This window comes from Dipodomys spectabilis, unplaced genomic scaffold (genome assembly GCF_019054845.1).
Source record: "Dipodomys spectabilis isolate Male_0828 unplaced genomic scaffold, ASM1905484v1 ptg000094l, whole genome shotgun sequence".
In the NCBI taxonomy this organism is placed as follows: Eukaryota; Metazoa; Chordata; class Mammalia; order Rodentia; family Heteromyidae; genus Dipodomys; species Dipodomys spectabilis.
Genome location: NW_024870771.1, coordinates 15573426 through 15589145, shown reverse-complemented (window position 1 = coordinate 15589145; position 15720 = coordinate 15573426). Strand labels below are relative to the sequence as shown.

Sequence of the window (15720 nt, the reverse complement as noted above, 5' to 3'; positions counted from 1 at the left end):
ATACAAGCCATGAGCTTTTTTTTGTTTGTTTGTTTGAGGGTCGTGGGGCCTGAACTCTGGGCCTGGGCGCTGTCCCTCAGCTCTTCAGCTCAAGGCTAGCGCTCTACCACTTGAGCCACAGCACCACCTCCAGCTTTTTTCTTCTTATGTGGTGCTAAGGAATCGAACCCAGGGCCTCATGCACGCAAGGCAAGCACTCTACCACTGAGCCACCTTCCCAGCCCAAGCCATGAGCTTTGTATAGTGGTACCGGTGTGGGGTTTAGCATTCGGCTCTAGAAAGGAGGGGATGGTGGGGAAATCAACCTAGGCTAACCCTATTTGGATAGTGGCACGGATAGAAAATGACAGGACCCTGGGATTCCGAGGGTGAGGGAGGGGCAGCTTGTAAAATACTTACCGTGAAGGTGGTGTACAGAGGGGTTGCAGTTACTTAAGTCCGGTAATGAGTGCAGTTCCTTTCCAACAGTGTCACCCCCCTCCCTCATTCTCAGCTAGCTCTTCCCCCCAGGGCTTCTCCCCCCCCCCCCCACTTTCTGCCTCAGGCTACGACAGTGAGGGTTCGAGACCTAGTGCGTGACCCGGGTCCAGTTACAGCTTAGGTCACTTTATTACTGCTAATGGGATGTCATTAGACCAGCGAGGGGTGGCGGGCTCGGAGGGGAAGCGCGGGCGCCCCGAGCTGCCAGGCCCCCGGCCACACCCGTGCGTGAGCACACAGGGCCGCTTCGCCCTCTCCCTCGGTGTCGGTCCATCAGGTCAGTCCTTCCCTTTTACTTTTCTCAACTTCAGCCTCGCCCTGGCCTACATCCCACGATCCGAGCGAGCGCCGCTCCCCCGCCCACGCCCGGCGTCCCCAGACCAGCTCCAGCTTTCTCCTCAGCAGCGGCGGTCACGTGCAGCGCGCCTCTCTCTCGGAATGAAGGCATCGGAGGTGGGCGGGGCCGGCTTGTCTGGGACCGCCCCTCCGCCAGAGGCGGGTTCTCATGGGCGAAGCTTCTTCCTCCGCCCCCTGTGGCTTGGAAGGCCTCGTTTGGATTGGTTTGGTTTGCCTTACCTGGGCGTGGCCTCTAGGGGAGGACGGGCGAGGGCGGAAGGGAGGGCGCGCCCCCGAAAGGAGGGGTTGCCTGGACGACGTCGGGGGCGCGCTTGCGGGGGGGAGGGGGGGTAGGGGGTGGGGTAGCGATCCCGGGCTGCTCAATGACAAATCGGCTGGGGACGGCCAGGCTCCGGCCCCGGGAGTGGGCGGGGCGCATTTAAGAGCTGCCGGCCTGGGGCGGACGGCTGAGGCGGCGCGGGACGGGTCTCAGGTAAGGGCGCCACGCGGGGCCGAGGCCCCCTCTGGACCGGGGTGGGGCAAGGACTGATGGAGAAGTGGGCGCGCGGACGGCCTGTGTCCCGGGCGGGCAGCCGCGGGGCGCGTCGCTCCGAGGGGGCCGGCGGAGGGCGACGCCCGGGCTGCGGCCCTCCCCCTCCCCCCTCCTTGGCGTTGGGACCCCTGGGGAAGCCGTGGGGGGTGGGGGGCCCTGCTGACCCGGGAAGGAGAAGACGGGGGGGGGCGGCGCCCCAGCCTGTTCTCCGGTCGCTTCTTCCCTTTCCCACAAATGGCCACCGCTTCCCCTTCCTGCGCTTCCGGGCCTCCCTCCCGAGGACCGTCCACTTCCTCGGGAGCCGCCGCGGCGGGATGGGAGCCGCCGAGGGTGGCCGAAACTTGAGGACCGAACTCGCACGGCCTGGACCTCGGGTTCCGGACCTTTTTCTGGTGTGTGCGTTTCTGTGCAGTCTTGCCCACGAGCCACGTAGCGCTCGCCTGCCGCTCTCGTACCGGGCTGGCGCCGAGGGTGGCTCCTTCTAGAAGCGCCGTGGCTTTTCCAACCCCCCCCCCCCCCGGCCGGCCCCTGCGTCTCCGGGCCCTGTCCTCTCGCGCTTGGGTCAGAACTGCTGGTGCCAGACACCGTCCGTCGGTCGCGACGGCTGTTTGATCGCCGTGGTCCACCTCTGTGCTCCCCCCTCAGGTGAATACTAGAAGTGTGGGAGCTTTGATGTGGTCGCCAGGTGAGTCTCTTGGGGAGGAGTCCCAGATCAGGTGAACTGAGTTTGAATTGGTGATGGAAGAGACTTGGGGCTGATTCTTTTAACTTTCCTATGACTTGCCTTCAACACTGGTCGAGTAGACAAACTCCGCTGTGCCCTCGTTTCCTAACCTCATTTCTTCACTTTGGGGGATGGGTACTGGGTGCTGGTTATCGGAGGGATAGCCTCCCTTATGGATGTGCCAGTGATCAGTGTTCTAAGCACAGCAGAAGGATTCTTGGAGGTCAACCTCAGAACAAATCAAGTGTTCTTTAAGGTACAAATGACAGCCACACAATCTTAAAGTTCTGAGAAATGGAGTGGCTGTGAAAGACAGCACTGAATGGCCTCACACCGTCTCTTGGCCGTTTTCCCCTCAAGGCTGGCACTCTACCACTTGAGCCACACTTCCGTATTTTGCTGGGTGAATTGGAGGTAAAAGTCTCATAAACTTTTCTGCCTGGTCTGGTTTCAAACCGCGATCCTCAGATTTCAGTCTCCTGAGTAGCTAGGATAACAGAGGTGAATCACTGGTACCTGGCTTATCTCTGAAACTTTTATTAGTGATGGGATTTTGAACATGGCTTTCCTAAACTGCAGCCTGGGCAACTTTAAAAAGATGAAAATAGTTATCCTGATTGTGAGGATTAAATGAAATGAGAAATGTTGAGGATCTTTCTTCCTATCTCTCCCTTCCTCCCTTCCTTCCCTTCCTTTCTTTTTTTTCTGGTCGTGAGGAATGGTGTTATGGTTTAGATAAGTGTCTCCCAAAGGCATGGTCCCTATCCTGTGGCTCTGTTGGGGAGTGGTGGAGCCAAGTAAGGAATTTGGACTTGGGGATTGGACTTGGGGATTGCCCTTATGCCCTTAAAGCAGATATTGGGACAGTTGCCTCTTACTGCCTCCATTTCCTGGCCATTTTGCCATAAGCAGCTTTTCTTTTCTTTTTTGGGGGGGGGGGGTGCGATCGTGGGCTTGAACTCTGGGCCTGGACACTGTTCCTCAGCTCTTCAGCTCGAGGCTAGTGCTCTACCACTTGAGCCACAGCCCCACTTCCGGCTTTTTTTCTTTTTGCTTATGTGGTGCTGGGGAATCGAACCCAGGGCCTCATCCATGCAAGGCAAGTGCTCTACCACTGAGCCACCTTCCCAGCCCCTATAAGCAGCTTTTCCAAGTGCTTCCAATCGTGCCTCCCTGTAGGCTCCAAAGCAGCATGCTGTGGACTAGAACAGTGAAATTTTTTTTTTTTTTTTTGTTGGTTGTGGGGCTTGAACTCTGGGCCTGGGCTCTGTCCCTCAGCTCAAGGCTAGCACTCTACCACTTGAGCCACAGCGCCACTTCTGGTTTTCTGAGTGATTTATTGGAGAGAAGTCTCCTGGGGATTTTCCTTGTCAGGGCTGGCTTTGAACCGAGATCCTCCGGTCTCAACTCCCTGAGTCGCTAGGATTACAGGCATGAGCCACTGGCGCCCGGCTTCCATTGAAATTTTGAACCAAAAATCTTTTTTCTTTTTAAGATGAGTAAGGTCTTTGTTATAGTAATGGAAAACTGGCTAACATGAATGGGAAGAAGCCACGGATATACAACCCTGTGTGTAGTTAAGCTAGTGTGCTTATTCTGAGCACATCCAACTACTTTCCTTGGTGCTGTAGATTGAACCCGGGGCCTTGTCACATGCAAAGTACACACTCTATCACTGAGCTATATTCCTAGTCCATTCTAGTTGCATCATTTCCCATTGGAAACTCGGTATTCTTATCTGAAATCCTAGTAAGGGTTTCCTGTGTCTGAAAAGTAGATGTTTTTCTTCTTTCTCATGGTTTTTTTTTTTTTTTTTGCCAGTCGTGGGGCCTGAACTCTGGGCCTGGGCACTGTCCCTCAGCTCTTCAGCTCAAGGCTAGTGCTCTACCACTGGAGCCACAGCACCACTTCCAGCTTTTTCTGCTTATGTGGTGCTGAGGAATCGAACCCAGGGCCTCATGCTTGCAAGGCAAGCATTCTACCACTGAGCCACCTTCCCAGCCCTGTTTTTCTTCTTTCTTTCTTTCCTTCCTTCTTTCTTTTCTTTCTTTCTTTCCTTCGTTCCTTCTTTTTTGTCAGTTGTGGGGCTTGAACTCGGCCTGGGCGCTACCCCTCAGCTCTTCAAGGCGAGCACTCTACTACTTGAGCCATAGCACCACTTCCGGTTTTCTGAGTGGTTTCCTGCCCAGGCTGGCTTTGAACCAAGTTCCTCAGATCTCAGTCCTGGGCTCTGTCCCTTAGCTCTTCAGCTCAAGGCTAGTGCTCTACCACTTGAGCTATGGCAGCATTTCTGTTTTTTTCTGCTTATATGGTGCTGAGGAATCGAACCCAGGGCCTTGTGCATGCAAGGCAAGCTCTCTATCACAGAGCCACCTTCCCAGCCCCAGTAGATGTTTTTCTAGGATTGATTCATGCATGGTAAAAGTTTAAGTCAAAGTTACTAGCTATATTTCGGGAAAATGGAACCAGGACATTTAAAGATAGGAAAAGAAGAAATCATTCCAACATAAAGTAGATTCAACTGATGTCTTAGCAGAAACTGGAAGAAGTGGAATGGTTGGAAATTCATGCTCTGATTTTGTGTGTGTGTGTGTGTGTGTGTGTGTATGTATGTGTGTGTCAGTGCGTCAGATGTGGGGCTTGAGCACTGTCCCTGAGCTGAAGGCTAGTGTTCTACCATTGAGCCACAGCACCACTTGCAGATAAGTCTCAACCACTTTCCTTCCTGCTGGGGCTGGCTTTGAACCATGGTTCTCAGATCTCAGCCTCCTGAGTAGCTAGGATTACAGGTGTGAGGTCCCAGCTCCAAGGAGCCCTGAAATTCTTAGAGGTTCCTGGCTGAAGATTTACTTAATAGTCCATGAGCAATTTTTTTTTTCTGGTCCTGGTCCTTGAACTCTGGGCCTGTGTGTTGTCCCTGAGCTCCTTTTGCTCAAGGCTAGTGGTCTACCACTAGACCCTATAGCTCCATTTCTGTTTTTTTTCTGTGATTAATTGGAGAGTCGCGCAGATTTTCCTGTCTGAGTTGGCTTCAAACTTGGACCCCTTAGCACTCTCAACTTCCTAAGTAGCTAGGATTACAGGCATGAGCCACTGGTGCTTGGCTCTTCATGAACAATTTTTTTTTTTTTGGGTCCGGTCGTGGGGCCTGAACTCTGGGCCTGAGCACTGTTCCTCAGCTCTTCAGCTCAAAGCTAGCGCTCTACCACTTGAGCCACAGCGCCGCTTCCGGCTTTTTTCTTTTTGCTTATGTGATGCTGAGGAATCGAACCCATGGCCTCAGGCATGCAAGGCAAGCACTCTACCATTGAGCCAACTTCCCAGCCCTTTCATGAACAGTTTTTGAAGCTGAGAGCTGAAAAAATATATTATCAATACTTTTTTTTTTTGGCCAGTCCTGGGGCTTGAATTCAGGGCTTGGGCACAGTGCCTGAGGTTTTGCTCAAGGCTAGCACTCTACCACTTGAGCCAAAGTGCCATGTCCTGCCTTTTCTGTTTATATGGTACTAAGGAATTGAACCCAGAGCTTCATGCATGCTAGGCCAGCACTCTACTACTAAGCTACATTCCTGGCCCCTTACTACAGTAAAAAAAAACAAAAACCCAAAACCTTTTTTTTTATGGGTTGTGGGACTTGAACCTGGGCCTAAGGCACTCACCCTGAGCTCTTCAGCTCAAGTCGAGTGCTCTACTAACTTAAGGCACAACACTACTTCCACAAAAAACTTTTATTGTTATTATAAAGATGATGTACAGAGGGGTTATAGTTTGAGAAAATTCTTTGTACTATTACATCACACAACCTTTCTGTACCTCTTTGGATTCCTTATCAATTTTTTAGTGTTTGGAATCAGAAATATCATTGGAAATCTTTTTTTTTCCTCTTTTTTGTTGGTTGTGGGGCTTAACTCAGGGACTGGGCACTGGCACTACTGTTTTGCTCAAGACTGTTTTGCACTCTACCCCTTTGAGCCACAGTTTACCTCCAGCTTTCTTCTGGTGGTTAACTTAAGGTAAGAGTCTTACAGACTTTCCTGCCTGGATTGCTTTGAACTAGAATCCTCAGATCTCAGCCTCCTGATTCATATACCTTTTTTTTTTCATTTTGTCGGTCGTGGGGCTTGAAATCTGGGTGTGGGTGCTGTCCCTTAGCTTCAGCTCAAGGCAGGACTCAAACACTAAAGCCACAGCGCCACTTCCAATTTCAGCCTCCTGAGTAGGTAGGATTACAGGCATGAGCCACCAGTGCCTGGCTGGAGATCTTTTATAAGCTAAATTTGGAGACAGTATAACAACTTAGAACTATAGGATCGGAACAGTCGGTGAGCCTTGTGAAATATAACTGATCTCAAGATAAAACACAAGAGTGAAGCCAGGGTCAGTGGCTTACACTGTAATCCTACCTATTCAGGAGACTGAGATAGGATTATGATTGGAAGCCAGCCCAGGCAAAAAAGTCCCCAGGAGACTCTTATTGTCAATTAACTACTCAGAAACTGAAGTGGCACTGTGACTCAAGTGGTAGAATGCTAGCCTTGAGCACAAAGAGGCTCAGGGACAGCTTCCAGGCCCTGAGTTCAAGCTTTACAACCGACCAAAAAGAACAAAACACAAGAGGTGCCACTGTCTCTAGTTACTTTTTTTTTCTTTCTTATGCTATCTATTTGAAGCCAAAGCCTTACCCCTGCTAGGCAAATACCCTACCATTAAGTTATATACCCAGCCCAGCTCCATTTACTTCGAAGTGACAACTTGCTGGAAAATGTACCAGACAGTTGTTTTCTAAAGCTGGAATCCTGGAAAAGGTGAGTGGTTGCTTCTGGCTCAGAATCTCTCTAGAAGTTGCATTCATCTGAATGTGTGTCTTGACCGAAGGATCTGATTTCAAGATGATAGGTATACTTACTGGCTGAGGGCTTCAGTTCCATACCAAATGAGTCCCTCTATACTGCTATTTTATAAAGTAGCAACTAATTTTCTCTCCACAGTTAGTGATCTAACAGAGAATGAATATGATAATATTGTGGAGGGCTGATAGTACACACCTGTAATCCCAGTATTTGGGAGGTAGAGCCAGGATTGCAAATTTGAGGTTAGCCTGGGCAATTTAGTGAGACCTTGTCTCAAAAAACAAGACAAATCGCAAAAGGGAACTGTATAGTGTAATATTTAATCATGGAAGCACAGTCATTGTACTGTAAACACACAGGGAACCAATGAGGGGTGTTTGGGGACCATTGGCACTCTTGGAAATTAGCTTCTCTCTTTTTTTTGGTTGGTTATAGGGCTTGATCGCAAGGTCTGGGTGCTGTTCCTGAGCTTTTTCCCTCAAGGCTAGTACTTTACCACTTTGAACCATAGAGCCACTTTCGATTTTCTGGAGGTTACTTGGAGATAAGAGTCTTAAGGACTCTCTTGCCTGGGCTGGCTTCGAACCATAATCCTCATCTCTCAGCCTCCTGAGTAGCTAGGATTACAAGCAAGAGCCACTGGTACCAGACTACTACTTTTTCTTTAAAGTTTGAACCAGACATAATTGAGAAAATCTAAGATGCTTACTAAAGTACTGTAGGACACAGTTGTAGTTTTTAAGATGTTCTAGAGAGCTGGGCACTGGTAGCTCATGCCTGTAATCCTAGCTACTCAGGAGGATGAGATCTTGAGGATCCAGGTTCAAAGCCAGCCTGAGCAGGAAAATACGTGAAACTCTTGTCTCCAATAAACAGAAAACCGGAAGTGGCGCTGTAACTCAAGTGGTAGAGCGCTGGCCTTGAGCTGAAGAGCTGAGGGACAGCGCTCAGGCCCAGAGTTCAAGCCCCATGATCTACAAAAAACAAAACAAAACAAAAGATGTTCTAGAACCGATCTGCTTGAAAATTCATGTTTTTTCTTCATTGTCACATGCTGGAATTAGTCAAATATGCAATAGTTTTGGAAATTAGATATTTAAATCTCTATCCCTAAACCAAATAAAACTGATGAGTTTATTTTTTTTTGTTTTAGGTGAATATCTTGGTCATAATATTTAATATATTTTTTGCTGTAAAGATACTGTACAAAAGTAGTTTTTTTATTAATTTACTTTATTGTTATTATAGCGGTGATACAATTACATGAGTCAGGTAATGAGTATATTTCCTTTTTGTACAGTATCTCTGTTCCTTTAGTCTCTCCCAGCCCCTCCCTCCCATCTCTGCCCTCGAGTTGTATAGTTCACTTTCATCAATGTCCTGTGAGCTCCACTGCTGCACTTTTTAAATTGAGTTCTGTACCTCCAACCCTTCCAAAGATTTTTTTTTTTTTTTTTTTGGTCGGTCGTGGGGCTTGAACTCTGGGCCTGGGTGCTGTCCCTCAGCTCTTCAGCTCAAGGTGAGCGCTCTACCACTTGAGCTACAGCGCCACTTCCGGTTTTCTGGTAGTTTATTGGAGATAGGAGTCTCACGGTCTCTCCTGCCCGGGCTGGCTTTGAACCGCGATCCTCAGATCTCAGCCTCCTGAGTAGCTAGGATTACAGGCGTGAGCCACCAGCGCCCGGCCCTTCCAAAGATTTTTTAAACTCTAAAATCAGTAAAGCAATTGCCAAAGTGATCTTCATGAATAGCTTAAAATTAGCCCTCAATGATCTTTTTTTTTTTTTTTTGTTCGGTGTGGGGCTTGAACTCTGGGCTTGGGCGCTATCCCTCAGCTCAAGGTGAGTGCTCTACTGCCCCTCAGCTCAAGTCCAGTGCTCTACTGCCCCTCAGTTCAAGGCCAGTGCTCTACTGCTTAAGCCACAGCGCCATTTCTGGTTTTCTAGTGTTTTATTGGAGATAAGAGTCTCATGAACTTTCCTGCGTGGGCTGGCTTTGAGTGGTGATCCTCAGATTTCAGCCTCCTGAGTAGCTAGGATTACAGGCGTGAGCCACAGCCGCCTGGCTTGATCTTTGTATTCTTAAAAATAAAACTCACTGGGCTGGAAAGGTGGCTCAGTGGTAGAGTGCTTGTCTTGCATGCATAAGGCCCTTGGTTTCAATTCCCTAGCACCACATAAGCAGAAAAAAGCTGGAAGTGGAGCTGTGGCTCAAGTGGTAGGGCACTAGCCTTGAGCTGAAGAGCTCAGGGACAACACCTAGGCATAGAGTTTAAACCCCATGACCGACAATAAATAAATAAATAAAGCTCACTGATCAAGTAGTTGAAAAGATTTTGGAGAAATTACCTCCTCCTCCATTAATTAAAAAAAAATTTTTTTTGTGCTGGCTTCAAACTTGATTCTCAGATCTCAGCTTCCTGAATAGCTAGATTATGAGTGTGTTCCACTGGTGCTAGGCTATTTTTGTTGTTGGTCCTAGGGCTTGAACTCTGGGCCTGGGTGCTGTCCCTCAGCTCTTCAGCTCAAGGCCAGTGCTCTACCACTTGAGCCACAGTGCCACTTCCGGCTTTTTCTGCTTATGTGGTGCTGAGGAATCGAACCCAGGGGCTCATGCATGCAAGGCAAGCACTCCATCACTGATCCACCTTCCCAGCCCATCTCATTGACTTTCCTAACCAAGCTGACTTTGAGTCTTGATTCTCAGATCTCAGCCTCCTGAGTAGGTAGGGCATGAGCCACTGGCACAGGCTTTTTTTTTTTTTGGTTGGTTGTGGGGCTTGAACTCAGGGCCTGGGTGCTGTCCCTGTGCCTCTTAGTGTGCAAGGCTAGCACTCTACCACTTTAGCCACAGTGCCACTTTTGGCTTTTTGAGTGGTTAATTGGAGGTAAGAGTCTCATGGGAGAGGGGGACCAGTGGCTTATGCCTGTAATTCTAGGTTCTCAGGAGGCTGAGATCTGAGGATCTGAAGTCAGGCTTGAAGTCATCCTGGGCAGGAAACTTCATGCGACTCTTATCACCAATAAACTACTCAAAAAACCTGAATGTGGTGCTATGGCTCAAGTGGTAAAGTACTTGCCTTGAGCAAAAAGAAGCTCAGGGACAGTGCCTAGGCTTAGAGTTCAAGCCCCAGGTCCTGAAGGAAAAAAAGTCTCACGGGGACTTTTCTGTCCTGTCTGGCTTCCAACTGAGATCTTCAGATCTTCTGAATAGCTAGGATTACAGGCATGAGCCACTGGCATTAGTCTTTGCCAGACTATTTTTAATCTTCAGGTAGTATTTACTTGCCTTAGCAAATCTTTAATTTTTTCTTGAAACTAAGGTAGGAGGGCTTTATTCGTTTAGTGAGCAGATAAAATTTTCCTCAGGGTCTAGAAATGGAAAGAAGAATTAGGAATCCAAGGCTTCTAGCAAAATGACATCCACATTTCTTGTTATTCCTTGAAAATCCTATAATCATAAGGTTTTCATGTATCAGAAAAGTATTATTGTTAAGTTGTGATACAGAATGTTTTCAATTCCAAAATCAGGTTATGAGTACAATGCATCTTAGTCAATGTCACTCTTCCATAACTCTCCCCTTCTTTCCCCATTTGATTCTACCTTTAAATTACATGGTGCATTTTTTACATATGTACATTGAAAATAATGACTGCATTTGCTCACTCTTTCTCCTCTGTTCCTTCCCCCTCCTCTTGTTGCCCTCCCCATCCTTGAATGTGTTTCCATTTCCTACTATTTATTTTATTAAACAGTTCATTGTTTTTTCAGAGAAGTTATATAGTTGGATGCCTAATTATACATTCTTTAATTCAATCTGTTTTGTGTATATATAAATATAACCTTGTATATGTTATCCTGATACTTCCATAGACAAGAAAAGATGCACCATTTGTCTCTCAGCTTAACTTAATTTTTTCTTGGTCCATCCTAGATGTCATTTTCCTGTAAATGACATCTTAGTCTTCTTGATAGATGAGTAAAATTCCATTGTTTATATGTAGCACATTTTCTTGATCCATTCATCTGTTGGGCTCACACCTATAATCCTAGTTACTCAGGAGGCTGAGATCTAAGGATCAAGATTTGGGGCTAGGAAGGTGGCTCAGTGGAAAAGCACTTGCCTTGCATGCGTGAGGCCCTGGGTTCGATTCCTCAGCACCACATAAGCAAAAAGAAAAAAAAAAGCCGGAAGAAGCACTGTAGCTTAAGTGGGAGAGCGGTAGCCTTGAGCTGAAGAGCTGAGGGACAGTGCCCAGGCCCAGAGTTCAAGCCCCACAACCGGACCCCCCCAAAAAAAATGTCACTAAGGATCAAGATTTGAAGCTAGCTGGGGCACAATAATCCCCCAGATTCTTATCTCCAATTAACCAGCAGAAACTGGGTGTAGTTGTGGCTCCAGTGGTAGAACGCTGGCCTTGAACAAAAATGCTCAGAGCACAAGACCCTGAGTTTAAGCCCCAGTACCAGCACCAAAATGAAGAGAAAGTATGTGTTAGATGGACATGCTAGTTTGCCTCACGGTGACAGCCCTTTTATTAACTATACCTGTCTCATAACTTCATGTTAGATATTTTAATTATATACAACCAAGTTGATCTCAAGATGAGAATCAAAATTAAAAAGTAAAGACAAAATTCATTGCTGCGCTGTTCTTGAGAGCCAAGATATGGAAACAGCCCAGAAGCCCAACTGGGGGTGGATGTGGTTGTGTTGGATGGAGAGTTCCAGTAATGAGGAAGTATAGGGGGATGCTCCTTCCGGTGAAGCCTTGATCACCAGGATGTTCAACGGGGTGCCACTCTGGGAGGGAGCCTCCTTCTAGCCCTGCCCTGTCCCAGCCTTGGTTGTGTGGAGTAGCTGCTCTGCACGGAGAAGAAAGACTGTTTTTTTTTTTTTTTTTTTTTTTTGGATCTGGTTGTGGGGCCTGAAATCTGGGCCAGGGTGCTGTCCCTCAGTTCTTCAGCTCAAGGCTAGCGCTCTACCACTTGAGCCACAGCGCCACTTCCGGCTTTTTTTCTTTTTGCTTATGTGGTGCTGAGGAATTGAACCCAGGGCCTCATGTATGCAAGGCAAGCGCTCTACCACTGAGCCACCTTCCTAGCCCCGAAAGACTGTTTCTTTTAGAACAGTTTCAGGAGCTGTTGGGTATAGTTAGGACAGGCCCATTGAGCCAGAGTGCTGGTACACACATGTAGTCCCAGCTACTGGGGACACTGAGACAGGATGATTGCCCAAGCCTACCAAGTCAGGGTCAGCCTGAGGTACTCTCTCAAAAAACAATAGAGCTGGGCACCAGTGGCTCACACCTGTAATCCTAGCCACTCAGGAGGCTGAGATCTGAGGATAGAGGTTCAAAGCCAGCCGGGGCAGGAAAGGCTGTGAAACTCTTGATCTCCAATAAAGCACCAGAAAACAGCAAGTGGCACTGTGGCTCAAGTGGTAGAGCGCTCACCTTGTGCTCAGAGACAGTGCTCAAGCCTAGAATTCAAGCCCCATAACTTACAAAAACACACAAAAGAACAAAAGAGAATGGCCTGTTTTGGGGTGATGGGAAAGGAGGGTTGTATAGGATCCCAATCAGGGGGCTACTCTTATGCTGATTTTGTGTTGAGAATACCTTTGGTACTTTCCCATCTGTACCTCCACAGTTGTCCTATGACATGGGCAGAGAAGATCTTGTCTTTGTTCCTTAGGTCTTTGCCTTGCAGTTCAGCAGCCCAGCCATGTGGAGATAGCATAGTGGGATGAGTGCTAGCCCACAGGCCTGAGTCTCCAAGCCTATACTCAGGACTTGGCCAGATAATCTCCCTGTTTCGTCTTTTCTTACTTCAAGGACCAGCATCTCAACTGCTTTAGCAGCTGCTTTGCTCCAAGGCCAGGGTTTCCTTAAGACTTTCTAGAATGTTTGAGAGATACTCAGATAGGCATATACTTGATAGGCATATGCTCATTTGACTTCTGTAACAATGTGAGAAGAGAGCTGCTCTGTATTGAGTGTGCATGAGTGTGCTTATGCATGGCAGTCCTGGGGCTTGAACTCAAGGCCTGGGCACTGTCCCTGAGATTTTTACTCAAGGCTAACACTCTACCACTTGCCACATCTCCACTTCTGGCTTTTTGGTATTTGATTTCAGATGAGTCTCATGGACGTTCCTGCCTGGGCTGGCTTTGAATCATAATCCTCAGATCTCAGCCTCCTGAGTAGTTAGGATTACAGGTATGAGCTACTGGTGCCCTGCTTTTTTTCCTTTTTAATGTTCAAAAATTCCATTGTACTTATATTTTGTTTATGTTGCTGGGTATTATGGTTGTTTCCACCTTTTGGCTGGTGTGAATAATATTAATTGGATCACAGAAGTGCATATGGCTGCTCAAGTCCTTGCTTTTTGGCTTTTGGTTCTTTTTTTTTTTTTTTTTTGTCGTTTGTGGGATCTGAACTCTGGGCCTGGGCACTGTTCCCCAGCTTTTCAGTTCAAGGCTAATGCCCTACCACTTGAGCCACAGGGCGATTTCTGACTTTTTTCTGCTTATGTGGTGCTGAGGAATCCAACTCAGGGCCTCATGCATGGGAGGCAAGCACTTTACCACTGAGCCAACTTCCTAGCCTTCCCTCAGCTCTTCAGCTCAAGACTAACGCTCTACCACTTGAGCCACAGCACCACTTCTGGTTTTCTGGTGGTTCATTGAAGATAAGAGTCTCATAGACTTTCCTGCCTGGGTTGGCATATCTCAGCCTCCTGAGTGGCTAGGATTATAGGCATGAGCCACCAGTGCCCGGCATCGCTTTTGGTTCTTTTGGGTATAAAACAAGTGATTTTTATTAACAAGTGATTTTTATTGTACATTCCCTCCGAGGTCATTCTTTTAAGACTTGTGCTCCGTGTTGCCTATGTGTTTTCCTAACTTCCTTTTACTGAACTTGTGTTCCAAAGTCTGTGTCCTTGAAATAAGTTTTGTTTTTTTTTATACAGTATTTTAAAGGCTTCCCACCCTACCCTAGAGAGCTGGAGCTGGAACTGAAATGTAGTGAGCCAACATGGACTCTAAACCTCAAACTGCTGGGCTCCCAGCACCAGTCCTGTCTCTACTAGTTAGATGATCTTGGGCAAGTTATGCAAACTGTGCTACAGAGTATACTTCATGCTAGCTATGCTGTTGAGTAGAGGATGTAGTAGATGTAGTAGAATCGGTGGAATATGTTGAAATCTCTAGCTGGGACTTTATTGGGATAAGTACTTAACAGATATGTATCATAGTTCCACAGTTAACCTTCAATGGAAAGACAGGCTTTGCGGGGTTTCAGAATAGGTCTGTGTAAGTTGGTAAACCTCTGGAAGGCTAGCAAATCCCAGATTCCATGTCTGGTGGCTTATGATAGGAGAGGACTTTATTTCAGAAACAACTGCATTAAAAAAAAACAAACAACAGGGCACTGGTGGCTCATATCTGTAATCCTAGCTACTCAGTAGGCTGAGATCTGAGGACTCCTATTCACAGCTAGTCAGGACAAGAAAGTCTGTGAGACTCTTACCTCTATGCACCAAAAAAAGCCAGAAATGGAGATGTGGCTCAAGTGGTAGTACACTAGCCTTAAGCATAAAAGTTCAGGGACAACACTGAGTCCTAACTAACAAAAGGAAAAAGATAAAGCAGAGTTTGCAAATTACTTGCAACATTTCTTCTTGCTTTGCCATTCAGTAGATTATCTCTAAGGCAGGCCACAGAGAAGAGTGTATGGATCTCAGCTTCCCACTGCTGCTTGGGAGGAGGTTGTCCAACTCTGGATTTGTAGCCACCCAGTGTGGAGTATCCTCTTTGGTAGCCCATGCTTGAGACAAGCAGATGAGTGTGGTTGGAAGCTGCTGGGAAAGACAGAGCTTATCTCTGAGACACTGATCAGTTTCCCAGGTGCAGTAGTAGGCATTGTTGGTCACTGTGGCAGCATGTCTAGGATTGTGGTAGAGGAATATTTCAGCTGACTGTAAAACTGCGAATGACATTTTTGAGGATGAGATGAGAGACCAGTCCTGGCAGATGGAATAGCATGTTCACAGAAGTACCAACTGGAAGCTGGTGCTTGTTTGTTTTCAAATTGTTAAAATATCATTAAAAAAAAATTTTTTTTTTTTTTGGACAGGGTTTCTCTAGCCTAGGCTGACCTTGAATTCCTGATCCCTCTGCCTTAGTCTCCAGAGACTGGAATTACAGTCTTGTGTCACAACACCTTTCCAGGGTGCTTTTGATAAAGAGGCTTCAAAGTTTCAATGGTTTGTTTTATAGGATTTTGTTTTTTAATAATCTAGGTTTTAGTTGGAGCATTTAAAGAAGTGTTATGGTACAGAAATACCTGAAACAACTTTATTTAAGCTCACAGACAGTAGTGCTATTTGAATTGTTTCACAGATCTAATTTTGCATAAAACTACCGTAAAGGGGCTGGGAAGGTGGCTCAGTGGTAGAGCGCTTGCCTTGCATGCGTCAGACCCTGGGTTCGATTCCTCAGCATAAAAGAAAAAAGCTGGAAGTGGCTCTGTGGCTCAAGGGGTAGAGTGCTAGCCTTGAGCTGAAGAGCTGAGGGACAGCACCCAGGCCCAGAGTTCAGGCCCCATGACTGGACCAAAAAAAAAACAAAACAAAACAAAAAACTACCATAAAATGAAATTTAGAAAACTTAATTCAACTTTTTTTTTTTTTTAATTGGTCATGGGTCTTGAACTCTGGGCCTAGGTGTTCTCCCTGAGCTCTTCAGCCCAACAGGAGTGCTCTACCACTTAA

At 47.2% G+C, this 15720-nt stretch overlaps 1 protein-coding gene across 1 annotated transcript in view; it reads left to right on the top strand.

Moving 5' to 3' along the window:
• The first annotated feature begins 1175 nt into the window (after nucleotides 1-1175).
• Ralb (RAS like proto-oncogene B) overlaps nucleotides 1176-15720 on the top strand; it is a 42734-nt gene continuing 28189 nt past the window's right edge. The window contains exon 1 of the mRNA XM_042685243.1: nucleotides 1176-1309. The gene's annotated coding sequence lies outside the window, so the exon portion shown is untranslated. The remainder of the gene's footprint in view (nucleotides 1310-15720) is intronic.